Genomic DNA, 18146 nt, shown 5'->3' with positions numbered 1-18146 from the left:
CATCCCTGAAAAGAAGGCAAGGAGATCAAGGAGAAGAGGCTTAGGCGGGATAGCTGCCTCCATCTCTAACAAAGGATCAGCCCCCTGCTTTGACTTAATAAGTTCATGTGCATGAATGTGTGCAGGAGGGGAACACTTCAAAGCTACCTAAAAACTGGGTCCTGAGCTGTTAAACTTGGCTCTCTAGCCAAACGACCTGAAAGATCAGAAAGGAGTTGAGATTTGGCCTCAGATCTCAGCTGGGCCTCGCCAGTGAAATTCAGATCACTATCTAAATCCAGATAGAGCAAATGTACACAAATCAGAATGGGAGAAGGTGTTTGATCTAGGGTAATTTTTAATAGAGACATTAAACAATTGATAAAATGGTTATTCATAAAATGCTGCTCATATTCTTCAAATAGGCAAGTAAATACTTGACTTTCTTTATTTTTTTTTACACCAGCTTGATAAACATCTTATGTAATAATGGAATTAAGTTGATATCAGTTGTGAAGTACAATGATAGTGCTGGACACTTATATCAGTGCAGACCAGCCTTCTCCCTCCACTATCACTTAAACAATGCAGATGGTTGTAGCAGTATATATCAATGTCCTTTAGAAAAATTCTACTTTTCCCTTTAGAAACTTTCTGGCACAGTCAATATCGCTAAATGTTTGTTGCTCATCCAACATATGCTGCCTCTTTCTGTTCTAGAGATTCTCCATCTGCTGTTTTGGCACCTTTCCTGAGTTCTTCCTCCATTACTTTGTTATTTGTTCTCCCCACACAATATGAAGTTCCATGGTCTTCTTGCGTCTGCTTCTTCACTGCTGCTCTTTGAATTGATTCTCTTCTTTGACATCTTGCCTATTATGTGCAATCTGCATCATAGCGGAGGAATAGTACCCGATATTTGGGCAAAGCTGTGCACAGCGGCAAATGTGCATTAGTTATATAGTTAGGGTTTATTTTTAGACTCTGAGATCATTTGAAAAACTAAAACTAAAATTGCTGCATACTTGAGGGCAGCTTTGATGCAAACCCTCTCTGTCTCCAGATTTATGCTTTATTTGCCTCATTGAAGGGTCTCTGACGTATACTGTTCATACAGCATTTTTGCCAACTCCTAACATTCAAAGAGCTAGAATCCTTTATGTCAATGTAGTAGAGAGCTATACGTAATATGAAGTACTCTGAACAAAAAATGGATCCTTATTGTACAAAGCTTGTTCATCATCCTCTATTCCATTTAGCTTCCAAAATGATTAGTGCATGCTCCCACTCATCAAATCATGAAGTAATTGAGAGAAGTTTTCAAATGTAATATTTATGAGCACTCTTTCAATTCACGTTGATGTTCAGGGTGTACTGCTGAAGACAAACTGTTTACTCAAACACCTTGAACCAAATATACTGAGATTGAGCTGGGTGGGAAGGCCTATGGAAAGCATGGAAAGCAGCAAAAGAGAAGTGGAGGCTGTGCTGAGTCCCTATCAGTTATCTACTAGTAGTGAGAGGAAAGACAAGGTTAAAAACAAAGGGTGAGGTGCAGAAGGTATTACTAGGTTTAGTTGTTTAAAAAAAAAAAACCTACTTAGGTGACCTCATGTTCTCAGAGCGGGCAATGCCTGGATTGGGCGTGCCAGAGGGAGCACTGGGCTTCCCATTCAGAGCTGTATCCATTCTGCCAGTCAGAGTTGGCAGCAACAAGGGCCAGGTTCATTATCTAGGGGTTCCTTTTCAACAATACAACACAAAACCGGCTCAAACCCCCACCCAGTGACCTGGGACAATTACACACCACCCCCTGGGAACCTCTAAGAAGCAATACTTCCCCTCTTGTAAGCACGGAGTCTGAGTATAGCAAAAAACTTTTAATGAAAGGAGGGAAGTAACTCAGCATTAATTTGGGAAAACACCGAACTAGGGCTCAAACACAAACCATGAACAAAAGACCCATCCCCAAGTAAGTTGGGCAGTGTCCTTTTTCCCTCAGGTCCTTAAGTCCAGCAACCCAAAAGTCCCTTCTCTGCACCCCACTCACAGTTGCTGTCCTTGGTCAGTGCAGACTGAGAGTTCAGAGGTTCATCCGCAGAGTTCACCTCCCACCCTGGGTATAGGGGGAGTGGGTAAGGAGGTACCTTACATGCTCTGCTACTCGGGCACTCACTCGCTGCCCCTCTCCGCCAGCCAATTGCCATGCCTCTCTGTAGGGCTCTGTTCAGGCCCTCTCCACTGCTCACTGAGATGTCTTCAGGGCCCACCACTTTACAAAGCTCTTAGTGATTTCAGCTTTCAGTGGGGGAACCTCACTGCTGGTGCACACTGGGCAGCCTCTTGCATCAGAGACACTGTCCCACAGAAGGTCTAATGCTTTGTCCTCGATATCAGTGATTTCAGCTCTGCAGCCTGTAACAAGACTCTCAATTGAGTCTAAATTAGCTCTTTTATTACACAGTGGAGAGAGGAAGGGTCAAGTGGTGCCTATGACCCTTAAGCAGGGCCCACACCACCAGGTTCAAGTACCTATCCCCACCCTCTCTCAACTCACTAGGCTTTGGAACCCATGTCCCCTGCCTAGCAAGTGCCATTTAGTTGACGGTGAGTCCCTCCATAGGGATATGCCAAAACCAGTTCTGCTGCCCTCCAGCCAAGAATTTGTCATCCCGACAAATCACACTCCATATTATACCAAATTCATTAGTTCCCCCAAAGGGCCTCAGGAAACCCACTATGGCTTTCACAAGCCTGTGAGCTAAGTGTATTGGTTCTTCACTAGTCACCCCAGGTGCATCATAAGTTAACCATCTTACTGGCCTTATAACCCTGTCTCGCCTATGGAGAGAATGGAACAAACTAAAACTGATTCAGAGAGTGATGTACTGAATTACCACTGACTCTTTACAAAAGCAACGAACGCAATTAGTGCTACCAAAAGAGTACAGAACCCTGGTCATGAAGGCCCTGCATGATGATTTTGGACATTTAGGAATGAAGCGGACCCTGGAACTTATTTGTAGTAGGTTCTATTGGCCCTGGATGAGACATAAAACTGGGCTACTCAGCTATCCTATTTATGGTATTTCTATGGCCTCCATTACCATAGTAGTCAAGAGCCTCACAATCTTTAACACATTTAAACTCACAACATCCCTGTGAGGTAGGGCAGTGCTACTACCCCTATTTTACTGATGGGGAACTTTCTTTCCCCAAAAGACAAGCAACTTTTTCCACTTCAGCAAACTGTGCAAAGTCCCAGCACCGCCAGACTTTAGAACTTTGCAAGGTATTTGCAGCACTATTCTACCAACTCACCCTTAGAATCTAGCTTCGAGAGAGCTTGAGCATCTCTCTGGGGAAGGGAAAGCAATAAAGAGGGACTTGGAAGAAAAGCCATTTTATGTTCGTAAGTACAGTCGTATCAGAGGGCATAGCTATTGTTTTGAAAGGATAATACCAAGTTTGGATAATACCATGTTGTTGTGTATGGTATGTATAGGAACTCCCCCATTTACACAATTCTTTGTTTAAGTAGAGCAGTTCCACTTCATTATTTCCATTCATCTAACTGGATTTAGTATTTTGGTTAAACTGGTCACCAGAGCTGTAAATGCTCTACACATCTTACTGCTATTAAATCTACATTTTTCTTCATTAGTTTTAATTAGATTCCTTTCATAACCGTCGGGATTGACATTGTTCAAATATTTATCTCCAATTATCCATCCACCAAAACAAGTTCTTTGGGAATTCACTTTATTTGCCTGACCTATACTTGAAGGACTGCTCTAGAATTCAAGACAGTTGTCAGGTTATGATTATGTTGGAGTTTCATTCATATCTGAGTTTCTGAAGGTGCACACAGTATTAATACAGTCGCTGTGCTTTTCTGATCTGTGTTGCTTCCACCAACACTCACATAATTGAAACTGAAACATTCTAAACCTCTTAACGGTTCATAAATTTAACGTCTGTTTAATTCCCCACAACTGAAGTGTTTTAAACAGTGAATAAAAATCCCCTTCTCCTCAAAGGCTTAGTTTTTGGTCTTGATTTGCAAAGTCATAATTGCACTTGTTCTTCAGGGCCAGCAAGACCCAACTTTTTAAACATAAAAGACAAGCAAGAAAGTTTTTACACATCATGAAGCAGCAAAATCGGCATGAACCTTTTTTCCCCACCCAGTGAAAGGTATTTGTGAAAACCTGATCATGTTCCTGAAGGACAGAATATTCTCCAGAAAGTGATAGTAATGTATTATTGTAACCATCCTGACTGAATGAGGTCAAACTCAAATATAAGTCAGGTCTGATAACAGCAGCTTATTGTAAAATGTATTCTTTCCTTTACTTCTGGAGACTTTAGCTGTGGATCTTGCTGATTGTCAGAAAGTCCCTTTCCAGCTGCCCTCCTGCAGAACGCAAGTAAATCCTACAACTCTGTAACAACATATATCTATTATTCAGACCATGACAAGTCACTGTCTGTTCACCACCAAGTGGTCTGATTAGCAAATTGTGTGCTTGATTCTGCACAATCTCCATGTACATGTGTGTTGTACTCCCACCGAGTGCTTAGAGTAAGGGTCTTGTATCCAGTTCCAACTTTACTTTGAAACTAGCCCAGAGATGTGTTTCATACTGAATACTTGAGCTCAGCATACTTGACAGCATAAGTCCATCCATGGCTATAATGTAAGAGATACATCTCAAGGTTTTTCTATTCAGATACTTCATTTCAAACTTAGGGCACGGGGGAAACTTTGAAGGGTCTCACATGATGGATATTAGTCACTTTACAGTATTGATTTTCAAGTGTTTTCAGTCTCCTATTCCAAAGGCAGCCCTCAAGCAGCAGTAGGGAGTCTCTGAGAAGTCACTCTCCTGTTTCATTTGGTGGCACAACCTGGTCCCAGCAAAAAAATAAAAGTCGAGGATCTCAGTTCAGTATGTTAATTTGCAAGTATCTTGAGCAGAGTAGTTTCACAGATCCACAGGGTCTGGTCTATGCCCCAGCCTGTAACCAGGCCCTTGGGAGTTACTCCCCTCCCCGGTTATTGTGCCAAACCCCAACGTTCACACAGCTCTACTGGGGCATGCCTGTGGCCTCCAAGACTGAGCCTAGGGGCTGTAGTACTCTGGCTTCACACCTTGAGCTCTGCCCAGTGGGTTCAACTGACACAGACTCCTGGTCAGAGGCTTTTACATTTTTCAGGGACCAATGAACCTCAGCAAGTATTTTCAAAACAGAATAGGATTTAGTCAACGGGAGCACTGCATCGGAAGGCCTTAGGTTAGCACAGAGAAATAAAGGTTAAGACATAATCCATTCTGGGCAAGCCACTGCAAGCAGCCATCCAAGCTGCCATGGACTCCATTTCAGGCTCTGTCTCTGTCTTTGTCAGTCCAAGGCGAGAACTCTGTGTCTCTCTAGAGGGAAGCATTTAACCGCACCATCAGACACCTTCCCCTTTCTTCTCAAGCTGGGACCTCAGTTCAGTTTCCTTGTGGAGAGGTGTGGGGGTGTAGGAGGGAGATCTCTTTCCACTTGGTTGCTAGATATGAGTGCTCTGGCCATTGTGGCTTCTGCTGTCTTTTTGGATTCTCCATTGACATGGGTCAGTTTTGAGCCAGTTGTTTAATGATCCATTCAGCCTGCCTGTGACAGTTACATGACAACAACTCTGTCTCCTGTTCAGCCCCAAGAGCAGATTTATCCCGTTTGCACTGACTAGGTAGCAATGCTAAGTACAGAGAGAAACTGAGGCACATACAGGCATAATAAATATTACAGAAAATTCTCACTTTGTCACAATAAGGAAAGCTCGGCCTCATGAAAGTTGGACTGCTCTTGATAACTACGTTTTCCAACACTTCCTGTTGAAGTATGTGATTTTTTAGGACTTATTGCTGCTGCTATATTAGTCTGCTTGAAACTGCAGATCTGCTTTCCAAATGCTATTGCTGCCCAAGAGAAAAGGAAGCCTCACCTCATTCATTATGGTTTGTTGACTAAGTGTTGTATCTGTTTTCCACCACATGTGACGAATACACCAATGCCTTGTATAGAAAACTAGCAGGATTCCTACAGATGCACCTTTAGTGTTTCTACCATTAGGCTTCTTCTCCCAGTATGGCTGGCCTTCCTTGGCGTCAGACACCTCGTGCTCAAGGATTCCGTTGTCTCTCTTCTATAGCTCTGTAAGCGGAGTCTGAATGAGCTCTCCACTGACATCTAGTGATGAGCCGTGGAGGAGGACTTCAGGAGGTGATCCTGTTTGCATGGGCACACCCACCCTGCCTAGGTGCTCAGCATGATGGCATTGCTTGCCCAAATGATCACTTTTGGCTGGTGTTGGATCCCCAGTCTCCTTATTGGGTGAACTGAGAGCAGCAGAACTGTACTTGGCATAAAACTTTCTTACAGACAGTATTATGGGTATCTGACTCCACATCCTTGTTCAGGAACAACAAAATATATACCAGTTAGTGTTCTATCAAAGTATTAATGGTTGCAGCTTGCCAAAAATACCGCATTAATTTCTCTACTTTTTTGTAAGAAGGAACAGGTTCTGATGAGGATTTTTCTTAGCCGGTCTACAAATAGAGCTGTGCAGATTACCAATAAATCCTTCAATTTTACCTCTATTTTTCATTTAGCAAAGTACAGATGTGTTAGAGCTTCCAGACCAAATGCAATATCATTGCTCAGTTCAGTGTGTAGCAAGTAGGTGAGTGTTTTAGTAGCTCATTGTGGTAGGCACACAAATCCAGCAACTGTCATCCCTGTTTCAAAGAGCTTAGAATCAATCTCCACGGAAGATATACAACTGTCTCAGCCATGCAGTTGGTTTCTGTGCATGTGTCACATAGCTACAGGGTTAAACTGACCTTGAGTGAAATGTCTAGAATCTGCACCAAAATGTTCATTGCTATTGTGAATTACCAGATGACATTCTAGCAAATGGAGCAAGCTTGAGATAGTTTCAGACTGCATCAGTCAAAAATAAGGGTAAAGAACAAGAACAAGGGAGGAGGGATAGCTCATGGGGGGAGGGATAGTTCAGTGGTTTGAGCATTGGCCTGCTAAACCCAGGGTTGTGAGCTCAATCCTTGAAGGGGCCATTTAGGGATCTGGGGCAAAAATTGGGGATTAATCCTGCTTTGAGCAGGGGGTTGGACTAGATGACCTTCTGAGGTCCCTTCCAACCCTGATATTCTATGATCCAGAATCACAACAACCTTGATAAACCTGCGTATCCTACAGTGCTTAGCTCCTAACATTGTCACTTAGGAAAGGCAGAACATGAAAGGCTTGATCTAACTCCCCAGCTACCTCCATGAAATGATGAGCAGTAGTCTGGGATTTAACAAAAGGATGCATGTACTCCCATTCTGAACATACCAGAGCATAGTAGGTTTCTGGGGACTTGAGTGATCTGTTCTGCATATTTAATACAAGTTTTATTTAATGGGATACATCTGTTTGGTTTACATTCTTTGCTCTTTTGTCAGTTTGACGGGAGAGCTCTCCCGTCAGCTTAATAACTCCTGCCTCCATGAGAAACGGTAGCTATGTCAGTGGGAGGAGATCGATGGGGGACCAGGTAACAGTCTTCAAATATGTGAATATCCGTTATAAAGAGGACTATGACCAATTGTTCTCCATATCCACTGAAGGTAGGACAAGAAGTAATGGGCTTAATTTGCAGCAAGGGAGATTTTGGTTTGATATTAGAGAAAAAAATTCTAACTATAAAGATAGTTAAGCACTGGAACACACATCCAAGGCAGGTTGTGGTATCCCCATCACTGAAGGTTTTTAAGAACAGATTGGAACAACACCTGTCAGTAATGGTCTAGATTTACATCAGCACAGGAGGCTGGACTTGATGACATCTGGAGGTTCTTTCCAGCCCTGCATTTCTATGATTCCAGCTTCCTTCTGTGCCTCAGCTTCCCAATCTGTGAAATGGGGATAATGATACTGGCCTCCTTTAAGTGCTTTGAGATCTATAATTATGATATTATTTTCCTTGAAATGTATATCCAGAGCTAATCCAGATTTTCATCAGTAAATAGAAAAATCTGGTTCTTTGTCTTTTTCCTGGAGCCTGATACCTGCCCAGCCAAAGAATCCATTCCATGTTTTTCCCAAGACCTTGCTAGGCCAGGACTTGAGTTTCAGTGATTGATGTGGGCATTCAACCATGGTGGACGTGGTCAAATCTGACAATTCATTACATTAATAAATACTTCTTACAGTACTAATGGCTACCAGTGAGCTGGCGTACAACAGCCACATCCTTCCTAGTCCTGCTATCCTGACGTCAGACAGTCTAGGTAGGAGCAGGGAGGGTTTCAGAAAATTAAAATATGGCCATTGGCCTGCTGGATGACCTATGGATTTTACTAGTTCCACCAGTCTTGACTGAAACCATGATCAAGTCACCATTTGTAAAATGGGTGTCCAGCGCACATCACCTGAGTGACTGCCCTGTAGGAAGACTCCTTGAGAGTTGAGATTACCTTGAGTTCCTGCGAAAGGCTCACTCCTGTGGGAGGCAAGTAACGCTTGAACAACATGGACTGTAGTACACACAGTGCCTCAGACTTAGTGAGGCTTATTTAATGACTTTGTGACTTTGCACTTCTATCGCAGCTCTCAACAAAGGGGATCTCAAAATATTATGTTACCAAATTACATTGAATATTGCAGGATGGTGAAAGGCTCAAGGTTGACATTGGAATGCCACAGTCTCTCAGATCTCATCTATATGTGGACACAGTTTCATGACATGATTCCTTCCACTTAAATCTTCAGGAGAGCTAGTGCATGTGGGTGTGAGGAGGTCTACCCCTGTGTGCCATGGAGCCCAAATCTGGGTGTAGACCTGCCACTACCTAGATCTTCTGCCATTGCCCCTTGTTCTAGTGTGGGTGGTAAGAACAGCTGTAGCAGCCAAGACCTTGGGGAAGAATCCTTTTGATCCCCCACAAAATCTCCCTGTGCCAAGTCCACCTATTGGAGCTTGGCACTGATTTGAACTTCTGGCAGGAGAGGAACTATTCCACCCTTATGTCCTTTCAATTCGGTTTAAGAGGTCAATTACTTTCTTTTTTCTTTTTTTTAAAAACACAACTAGAAATTTGCTGTTAGGAACACGCTTGTCAGAGTTAAGTGTGAGAGCAGTTAGCAGTCACTTTCCCCACTACCACCATGTGTGTTCCTCTCTCTGGACAGACTGACACCTGTGCTGCGTCCCACTGCTCCCAGCATACTTGTAAATATAACACAGTGCTGTAGTCCCTCTCTTATCAAGTGTTGTAATCACGAAGCACAACGTTAGTAGTCGGAGAGTAGTGCTGGGAGCTCAATAGGAAATTCCGTGGTCTCATCACAAGAATGAAATTGGAAGTCTTGCTTGCTTTTCCAGAAAGGCAGACCAGGGTGGGTTAAATGCTACTAAGGCTATGTCTACACTGGCAGAGTTACATCGCAGCAGTTACAGCGCTGCTCAGAGAGCGCTGAAGGGAAACTGCTGTTGTGTGTTCACAGTGAGCTGCCTGCGCAACAGTGTGTTCACATTTGCAGCACTTGGATGGGTATTCGGAGCGGTGCCCTCTGGCTAGCTATCCCACAGAGCACCTCTTCCTCTTTGGCCGCTAAGAGTTGTGGGAAGGTTGAGGGGGTCTTGTCCCAGTGCCCTGTGATGCATTGCTTCGCATCCCAGCAATCCCTGTGCTTCCATCTGCATTTGGTGTCATCTTTCAACGGTTTGTGTATTGCGTGCTCTGCCTCTTTGGTCTACAGGAATGGATCCCGTATTGTTGACCAATATGCTGCTTGCTCTCACTAACACGTCACGAGTGGCAGTGAAGTTATTCCTTAAACTACAAAGGCAGGAGGAGTTCGACATTGATCTCGCCACATGTAGTAGCTACGACACAAGATTGCTTGTGCATTCATGGAGATGCTGACCACAGTGGAACGCTGCTTTTGGGCTCGGGAAACAAGCACTGAGTGGTGGGATCACATCGTCATGCATGTCTGGGATGACGAGCAGTGGCCACAGAACTTTTGGATGAGGAAAGCCACATTCAGGGGACTGTGTGAAGAGCTTGCCCCAGCCCTGCAGCGCAAGGACACGAGAATGAGAGCCCTGTCATTGAAGAATCACATGGCAATTGCACTGTGAAAGCTGGCTACTCCAGACAGCTACCGATCGGTCGCTGATCAGTTCAGACTGGGAAAGTCGACTGTTGGACTCATATTGATGGAAGTGCGCAGGGCCATTAATTGCATCCTGCTCCGAAAGACCGTGACTCTGGGCAACGTGGGTGACATTGTGGATGGCTTTGCACAAATGGGCTTCCATAACTGCAGAGGGGCGATAGATGGCATGGATATTCCAATCCTGGCACCAGACCACCAACTACATTAAGCGGAAGGGGTATTTCTCTAGGGTTCTCCAGGCACTTGTGGATCACCATGGCCGTTTCACAGACGTTAATGCAGGCTGGTCCAGAAAGGTGCATGACAAGCATCTTTGGAACACTGGCCTGTTCAGGAAGCTGCAAGCAGGGACTTTCTTCCTGGACCAGAAGATCACCATAGGGGAAGTTGAAATGCCCACTGTGATCCTGGGAGACCCTGCCTACCCCTTAATGCCTTGGCTTATGAAGCCATACACAGGGCACCTTGACAGCAGCAAGGAGCAGTTCAACAACAGGATGAGAAAGTGCAGAATGACTGTGGAGTGTGCTTTTGGCCATTTAAAGGCCTGCTGGTGCTGCCTATATGGGAGACCGGACCTGGCTGATGACAATATTCCTATGCTTATAGCCATGTGCTGTATGCTCCATAATATTTGTGAAGGGAAGGGTGAAAGCTTCACTCAAGGCTGGACTGCAGACGTTCAGCGCCTGGAGGCTGAATTTAAACATCCAGAGACCAGGGCTATTAGAGGGGTGCAGCGTGGGGCCATAAGGATCAGGGATGCCTTGAGGCAGCACCCATGGAGGTGGGGTCGCTCTAATACAGAGTATTTCAGTGGAGTTTAAAGGTCTGGCTCCTTTTTGTCTCCTCAAATATTTCTATTTAAAGATTTCAAATAATGGCAGGAACATAATAAGCCCCTGCCAATTTCACGTGAAATACTAGAGATTATAGTGATGCTGCTCCAGTGCGCTGAGGAACCGCTAGATATACTAGTACAAGTGGTGTCATTAAATCAGTTCACTAGAAAATTATCCCCTTTCTAGGAAAATAATTACATGTAATCCACTTGAACACATAATAAGGATCTGTGTTAACAAAGAACAGTGAAACTGGATATTGAAGTTGCATCAGGCCAGTGCATTAAATATTATCAAGCCAAAACGAAGGCTTGGGTTTACCTGACCTGGCTTTTTAACCAGCATTGTTTTGCTGCTACATCATTTTTTGTGCTCTTATGACAACTCAATGTCTGTCTGTATATAAACAATGTTGCATAAAGGTATTAAGGTGGTTTAAAAAGTGTAAATAATTATAGAATACTAAAATTATGCATTTGGAGGGGAAGATGCCCTCCATTTCCCTTTATGGGTTAAAAAAATTGGTTACTTTAACTTAATTTAGACAGCATGTGGTAGAAGGACTGTGGTGCTTTGGGGGTTCACCCAGACTGGTTTGGGGTTCTGTCACCGCCTGCCTTGTAACCCTGGGTGCTGTGCAGCTTTGGCTCAGAGCCCTGACACCAGCAGCCTGCTCACAGCATCCTCACACTGACTTCCACCACCTTGGCTATTCCTTGCAGGGTGACACCAACAACCCTTCCTGTCCCAAGCCGCCCCAAAACGGTCTCCCCTGCAGTGTCCATGCCCAAGAAGTTAAGTTTGCTTCCTCCAAAGTGACAGCACACATCAGCCTGTTAACATAGGACTTGAGTACCCAGAAAGATAATAGAGAAAATAATGAAGCGATTTGCAAACACCTAGAAGATAGTACGGTGATAAGTAACAGTCAGCATAGATTTGTCAAGAAGAAATTATGTCAAACCAACCTAATAGTTTTGGGTTTTTTACAGGGTAACAAGCCTTCTAGATAGAAGTGCTCAGTGTGGTATATCTTGACTCTAGTAAGGCTTTTTAAACCATCTTGCATACCTGCCCATAAACAAACTAGGGAGATATAGGCTAGATCAGTGTTTCTCAAATGCAGCCACCATGGCTGCATGCAGCCCCCGGGGCTTTTCTTGCGGCCACAGCCTCCTGGTTGGTGATGGGGGAGAAATGGAGGCTGCAAGGTGGATTTGGCTCTGCCTCCCCCCCCCCCCCCCCACTTGAGCCACTAATGTAGGAGGCGGTGGGGCTCAGGCTTCCTGCCTCAGCCCTGGTGTGGCAAGCAGCAGGCTCTGGCCACACGGTGGCAGGCTCTGGCCAGGAGCTCCGACCATGGGGCTTTGGCTACACAGCAGTGTGCTCCATCCCCCGGCCCCTGGCCTTCAGGCTCACACACACCCTTATCGCCCCTGGCCCCCGCTGCCATCCTTGGCCCCTCACCATCCATCCCATCACCCTGCCCCCACTGTCTTCCTTCCCACCTCCCATCCAACACTTAATTTGTCCCCCAGCTTGCCAGGGCTAAGTAAGTCTGCTATGAAAAGTGATATTTGTGTAGTTGTTAATATCACTTTTCACTGCCTCCCAGCTAGCTAGCTAGCCTCTGCTGTGAAAAGTGATATTAACATACAAATATCACTTTTCACAGAAGCAAACTTACTAGCTAGCAAGTCTACAAAAAACAAACAAACCCCACAACCAAAAAAGCAAAAGAAACAACAACAAAAAGACAAGAACATGCAAAGCACCTTATTTGTGTTTCTATTCTGTTTAGGGCCAGTAAAGAATGGAGACAACTTTACGTTATTACTGAGACTGCAAAAACACCCCTATATAAATTACTGTGATTGGACATTTGTTTTCCCTAAAGTTAAATTAACTATTTTAGGAAAAAATTGTCAAAGCGTCCACCAGTGAGAGTCGGTGGCTGCACTCTGAGGCCACCAAAAATTTTGTTGTGAGAACCCCTGGCCTAGATGGAGCTACGGCAAGGTGGGTGCATAACTGGTTGGAAAATGGTTTGCAGAGACTAGTTAGCAGTAGTTCACAGTCAAGCTGGAAGGGGACAGAAAATGGGGTCCCATAGGGATCAGTCCTGGGTCCAGCTCTGTTCAATATCTTTATTAATGATTTAGATAATGGCATAGAGAGTATACAAAAAAAGTTTGTGGATGATACCAAGCTGGGAGAAGTTGTAAATGCTTTGGAGGATAGGATTAAAACTCAAAATGACCTGGAGAAACGGTCTGAAGTACATAGGATGAAACTCAATAAAAGGACAAATGGAACGTACTTCACTTAGGAAGGAACAATCAATTGCATACATACAAAATGGGAAATGACTGCTTAGGAAGGAGTACTGCAGGAAGGGACCCAAGGGTTATAGTGACTCACAAGCTAAATATAAGTCAACAGTGTAACACTGTTTAAAAAAAAAAAAAGCAGCAAACATAATTCTGGGATGTATTAGCAGGAGTTTTGTAAGCAAGACACCAGATGTAATTCTTCCACTCTACTCCACACTGATAAGGTTCTGTCCAGTTCTGGGCTCCACATTTCAGGAAAGATGTGGACAAACTGGAGAAAGTCCAGAGAAAAGCAACAAAAATTATTAAAGGTCTAGAAAACATGAACTATGAGGAAAGATTGAGAAAATTGCATTTGTTATGCTGAAAAAGAGAAGGGGAACAACAGGATAAATTTTCAAGTACATAAAAGGTTGTTACAAGACCGAGTGACAAATTGTTCTTGTTAACCTCTCAGGATAGGACAAAAAACAATAGATGTAAATTACAGCAAGGGAGGTTTAGTTTAGCCATTAGGAAAAACTTAACTGTCAGGGTGGTTAAGCATTGGAACAAATTGCCCAGGGCAGCATCTCTCAAATTGGGGTCTGCGAGGGTACTCCAGGGGGGTATGCCAGCCCCGCTGATCAACTCCTCTTCCTCCCCAGTTACAATAAAACAAAACATGCTTTCTAGAGACTAAAACTTAACTTCAGCAAGTTACAATCTTTGTCTAAACAGTTGCTCGCTTATAGTCAGTTCCAGTTACTCTCTGGTTTTCCGGCCAAGAGGATCCACTTTTCATGAGCTCAAAGGGCACTGCTATCCCTTTGTTCTTTAGGTGATGGATGCCAAAATAGCTTTTTCTTTCTGCTTATATTTCACAGTCTGTCTGTTTCATGAGACAGGAAGGCTTCCTGGGAGTGTAAGCCCCATCTCCTCTTGTGATCATTAAGTGGTCTTCCTCCCCGTTCATTAACTTGATGGCTTTGTTTACCTTATATATAGATGTACTTTTCACCATTCTCTAAGGTATTACCTGGTTCAATTTACACTGAAAACACAGGGAAACAGGAGAAATGCATTCCTTTGCCTAGAACAGGCTGGGATTATACACTGCTTGCAAAATACCTATTAAGAACATATTTCCAGCACACATCTATAATTCTTTATTTACTACCCATACATACATCACTCAATAACATTAATGATCAGGGTATTATCAGTTTGTATATGATGCTGTATAGGACACCTTTTAGATACAGATTATAACAACAGTGTGTGGGGGGCAATGAATGTGTCAGGCCTAATGTGTCCTCTGCAGTTTGCACTGCAGAGCTCCCTGGGTCGCAAGGGCAAAAAACACACTCCTATATTTCTGCAAGTGTGAAATTCTTGTGGCTATGTTCTCACCACTGGTTGATGCAGTAGTGCAGCAATGACTGGAACAGATAACTGAAGATGGACATCATCGTGATCAATTTCTCAAACACCACTGCCCCTCCTATTTTTTTTTTAAAAGACTCCTGAGGCCAGATTGACTGGCTCTGCGTAGGGGCTAATGGTAGGGAAAACACAAAGAGACCTCCCAATTCTCTGTACCCCTATACAGGAGTTGGCCATAATGTGGCTAGGGAGCAAAAAGCCTTCTGTTCCTTGCTAGCGTTCTCCATTTGTGCTTACCTCAGGATGCCAATAAAAGGGAAATGTGCCCTCCCCAGTCTGTCACCATCCCCATGCTCTGCTCCCTTTGCATAAGTCTGAGGAGCAGAGCTCCCTGCCTGTAGAACTCCAGGCTAAGAACTGGATGTGAAGAGATCAGGGTGTCATTCTCCTTCCAGTGGACCCCTTGAAGTCTGTGGGTACAGAGAATCCCCAGTAGTTTCAAAACCTTCTGGTGGAAAATTGTTTCCATTGACAAACTTCCCAAGTGAATGGATAGAGACTTGAGAGGGGTCTCTGCGCAGGGAAAAAGGGCTAGTAACTTTTTAAAATGTAAGCTTAGGCATCTATTGATGTGTTCCCCCTCTGCTTTCCAGAACAGTTCCATAGTGACGTTAAATTCAAAAGTTAACCAACTAAATTAGGCTCCTGGTTCTGAACATTCGATTGAAATTAAAGAGCAGTACAATTTTAACTCCTCCCCCTTATTCATGTATTTTTGCTGCAAAATGACAAAATAGGTAGCCTTAAATCACTAAACACCTCTCTTTGTGTCATTAATCACCTACTTATCAAACTCAGGTTTTCTAGAAAAACTCTACCTCAGTCCAAGTTATAAGGATGTAATGGTCCCTTCTGATCTTAAATGCTATAAAATTACAGTACAGCAGATAACTACAGTAAATTTTTTAGAGCATGCAGTATTGTAAAATTCAAAAGCTTAGTAGAATATTTGACAGTTCTCAGGGTAGCCAGGACTCTGAGTCACCTTGTTACCCCCCTTCTCCAGCAGCAGGCAGAATTGCCTGTGCTTAAGTGGGAGTCAGCTGCCCGTGGAGGCTTGGAGCTCCGGGGACAGACACAGGCGGTAGGGGTACCCTGCAGCTCCGTGCGGCAGGAGACAGCTCCTGACCACCGCAGGCTGAAGACATGGAGGTCGCTGGAAGTCATGGATTCCGTGACTTCCGCAACCTCCATGACTAAACCGTAGCCTTAATTATTAACAATATTGCATGATGTATGTATGGTTAGTGCACAAAGAGTTACATAAGTGTCCTGAAAATATGTTCCTTAAATATAGTCAAACTAAGCACTCTAAGTAGAGCGTATAAACAGGTTTGTGCTAGACAAAAAAAAGTGGATTCACCAGTCTACTGGGTCAAGCTTTGTAAGCCAGAGACAACGAAAACACATTTGCATCTAAGGTAAACAAAGTAATCACATCAGTAGGATGAGCTGGTTTTCAAGAAGATAACATGACCTCTGCACATCAGCATGGGAGAATTTTATCTGGTGACACACTTTAAAAGAATACATTTGAAAGGTTTACTGGACTATTAGAAGGGAAGAGAACCCCTCAGTTATCCATCACTTAAGGGGCAAGAGGCCAGCTCTCCTGCAATCCTTTAGCCAGGGTGGAGTGAAGATGCTGAGAATTGGTTGTAGATGAGAAACTGCCTGAGACCAGGATTGTAAACTGCTAAGTTTTAGACCCTAGAAAGCATTTTTTACTTTTGTTTTGTTTGTAACCATGTTTCTTTTTCTCTTGGTTAGTATCACTTAATATAGGATACTGTGAGCTAGTGAGGAAATATCTCCTTCTGCCCTGTCTTATTTGTAATTCAGAATAACCAACTTATTATCCATATCTTGTTTTCAGTGAGCTTAAGGATATTTCAAAGTTTTGGGGAGAAGTGGCTTACTGTACAGATCATTGCAGGCTGACATACCATATGAACTGCTATACTGAAACAGACCAATTCTCCTTGAAATCTAGTATTCTGTCTCTGACAGTGGCTTAAAGTAGATGTGTTTCTAGGAAAGCACCTTGTATGTTTTCTTGCATTTGTATGTAATAACCTGCCCATTAGGGCAGTAGGTTTCTTCCTAAGTTTATGTGGTTGGCTTATTTTATGATACAGGGTTGTATCACTTCAATTTTGATCCTACATAATGTAACTACAGATAGGATATTCCTGATGCTACAACTTATATAAAAGTCTCATCCTCTCAATCCTGCTAGGCCTTTGGCCTCTCACGTGGCAGTTCCACAGGTTATGCATTGTGCAAATTATGTCTTCTCCTCAAGTCTTAATTTCTTGAGAATTTCATTGGGTGTTCATTGCCTCCGAGCAGCATGGGTGATGATCCTGCCAGATTTCACAGTAATTACTTAACACTTTTACAGCACCTTCACTGACACAGATCTCAAAACACTTCAGTTAGTTTATCCTGTGTCTTTGGAGTATTATTTCAACTTTTATAGACTGGTTCCTCATGTTATAGTTAAGTGACTGGCCTAAGACTGCATGGGAAGTTTGTGGCAGAACTGAAAACAGAATCTCTGTTACCCAAGTCCAAGTGTGTTTGGGCTAGAAGACCATCCTCCCTGTTTAAGGCTTTGTCTTCAATTCAAGTTTGTTTTTTTTTTATTTACAGTGAAAAAACACATAAGTGATAGAATTTTACAGTGAGCTAAGTGGAGACAACACACTGGAAGGGTTTACCTTGAGGTAGCTAAACAAGGTCAGCACCATACCTCTTTCTGGGCTTGACCTCATCTAGTTTACATGGCAGTAAAATACAAGTGCCTTGTCTTCTGTTTCCATAGAGGGCTAGCTAACACACAGTAATTATCAGCTGGTGCTAAAAAAACAAAAGCTCTGTTCCTGTCAGTGAGCCTTTACAAGTAGGAATGAAGATCCTGACAACTTATTTAGGAGGCAACCTGAAAGCATGAAGAAAGATGTGAGGGTGGTGGTCTATCAGGTTGCATTCTTCCTTCTGAGAATATATTGAACCAGAGTTCCAGCAGTGTATTAAGGGTTATGATGGCTTGAATTTCTTTCAGAGAATAAAAAAAAAATCCAAGGTCCTGACCTGAGGTAATTAAATCTCATTATTTAACCTGGGTCTGTTGGTCCACCTCAATTCCATTCCACCTATCCAAAATAGTGTTCCTGTGTTTCATTACACAGCTGCTGCATTTCAGTGATGGGTGAAGTGGTCCACTGCATACAATACCTATTAGTAAGCACTTCAGAGAGCTTTGAAAGGCAGGCACTATAGATCTGCATAGTGGTAACATTAATGCTCTGCAGAGTTCAAA

General features: G+C 43.4%; 1 protein-coding gene across 1 annotated transcript in view; it reads left to right on the top strand.

The window, feature by feature from the left end:
* The window catches only part of LOC311529266 (galanin receptor type 1-like), a 40669-nt gene that overhangs the window by 16230 nt on the left and 6293 nt on the right, over positions 1–18146 (top strand). The gene's annotated exons all lie outside the window — the stretch shown is intronic.

This window comes from Lepidochelys olivacea (assembly GCF_965140295.1).
Source record: "Lepidochelys olivacea isolate rLepOli2 genome assembly, chromosome: 12".
Lineage (NCBI taxonomy): Eukaryota > Metazoa > Chordata > Testudines > Cheloniidae > Lepidochelys > Lepidochelys olivacea.
This window is presented reverse-complemented; position numbering and strand designations above follow the sequence as displayed.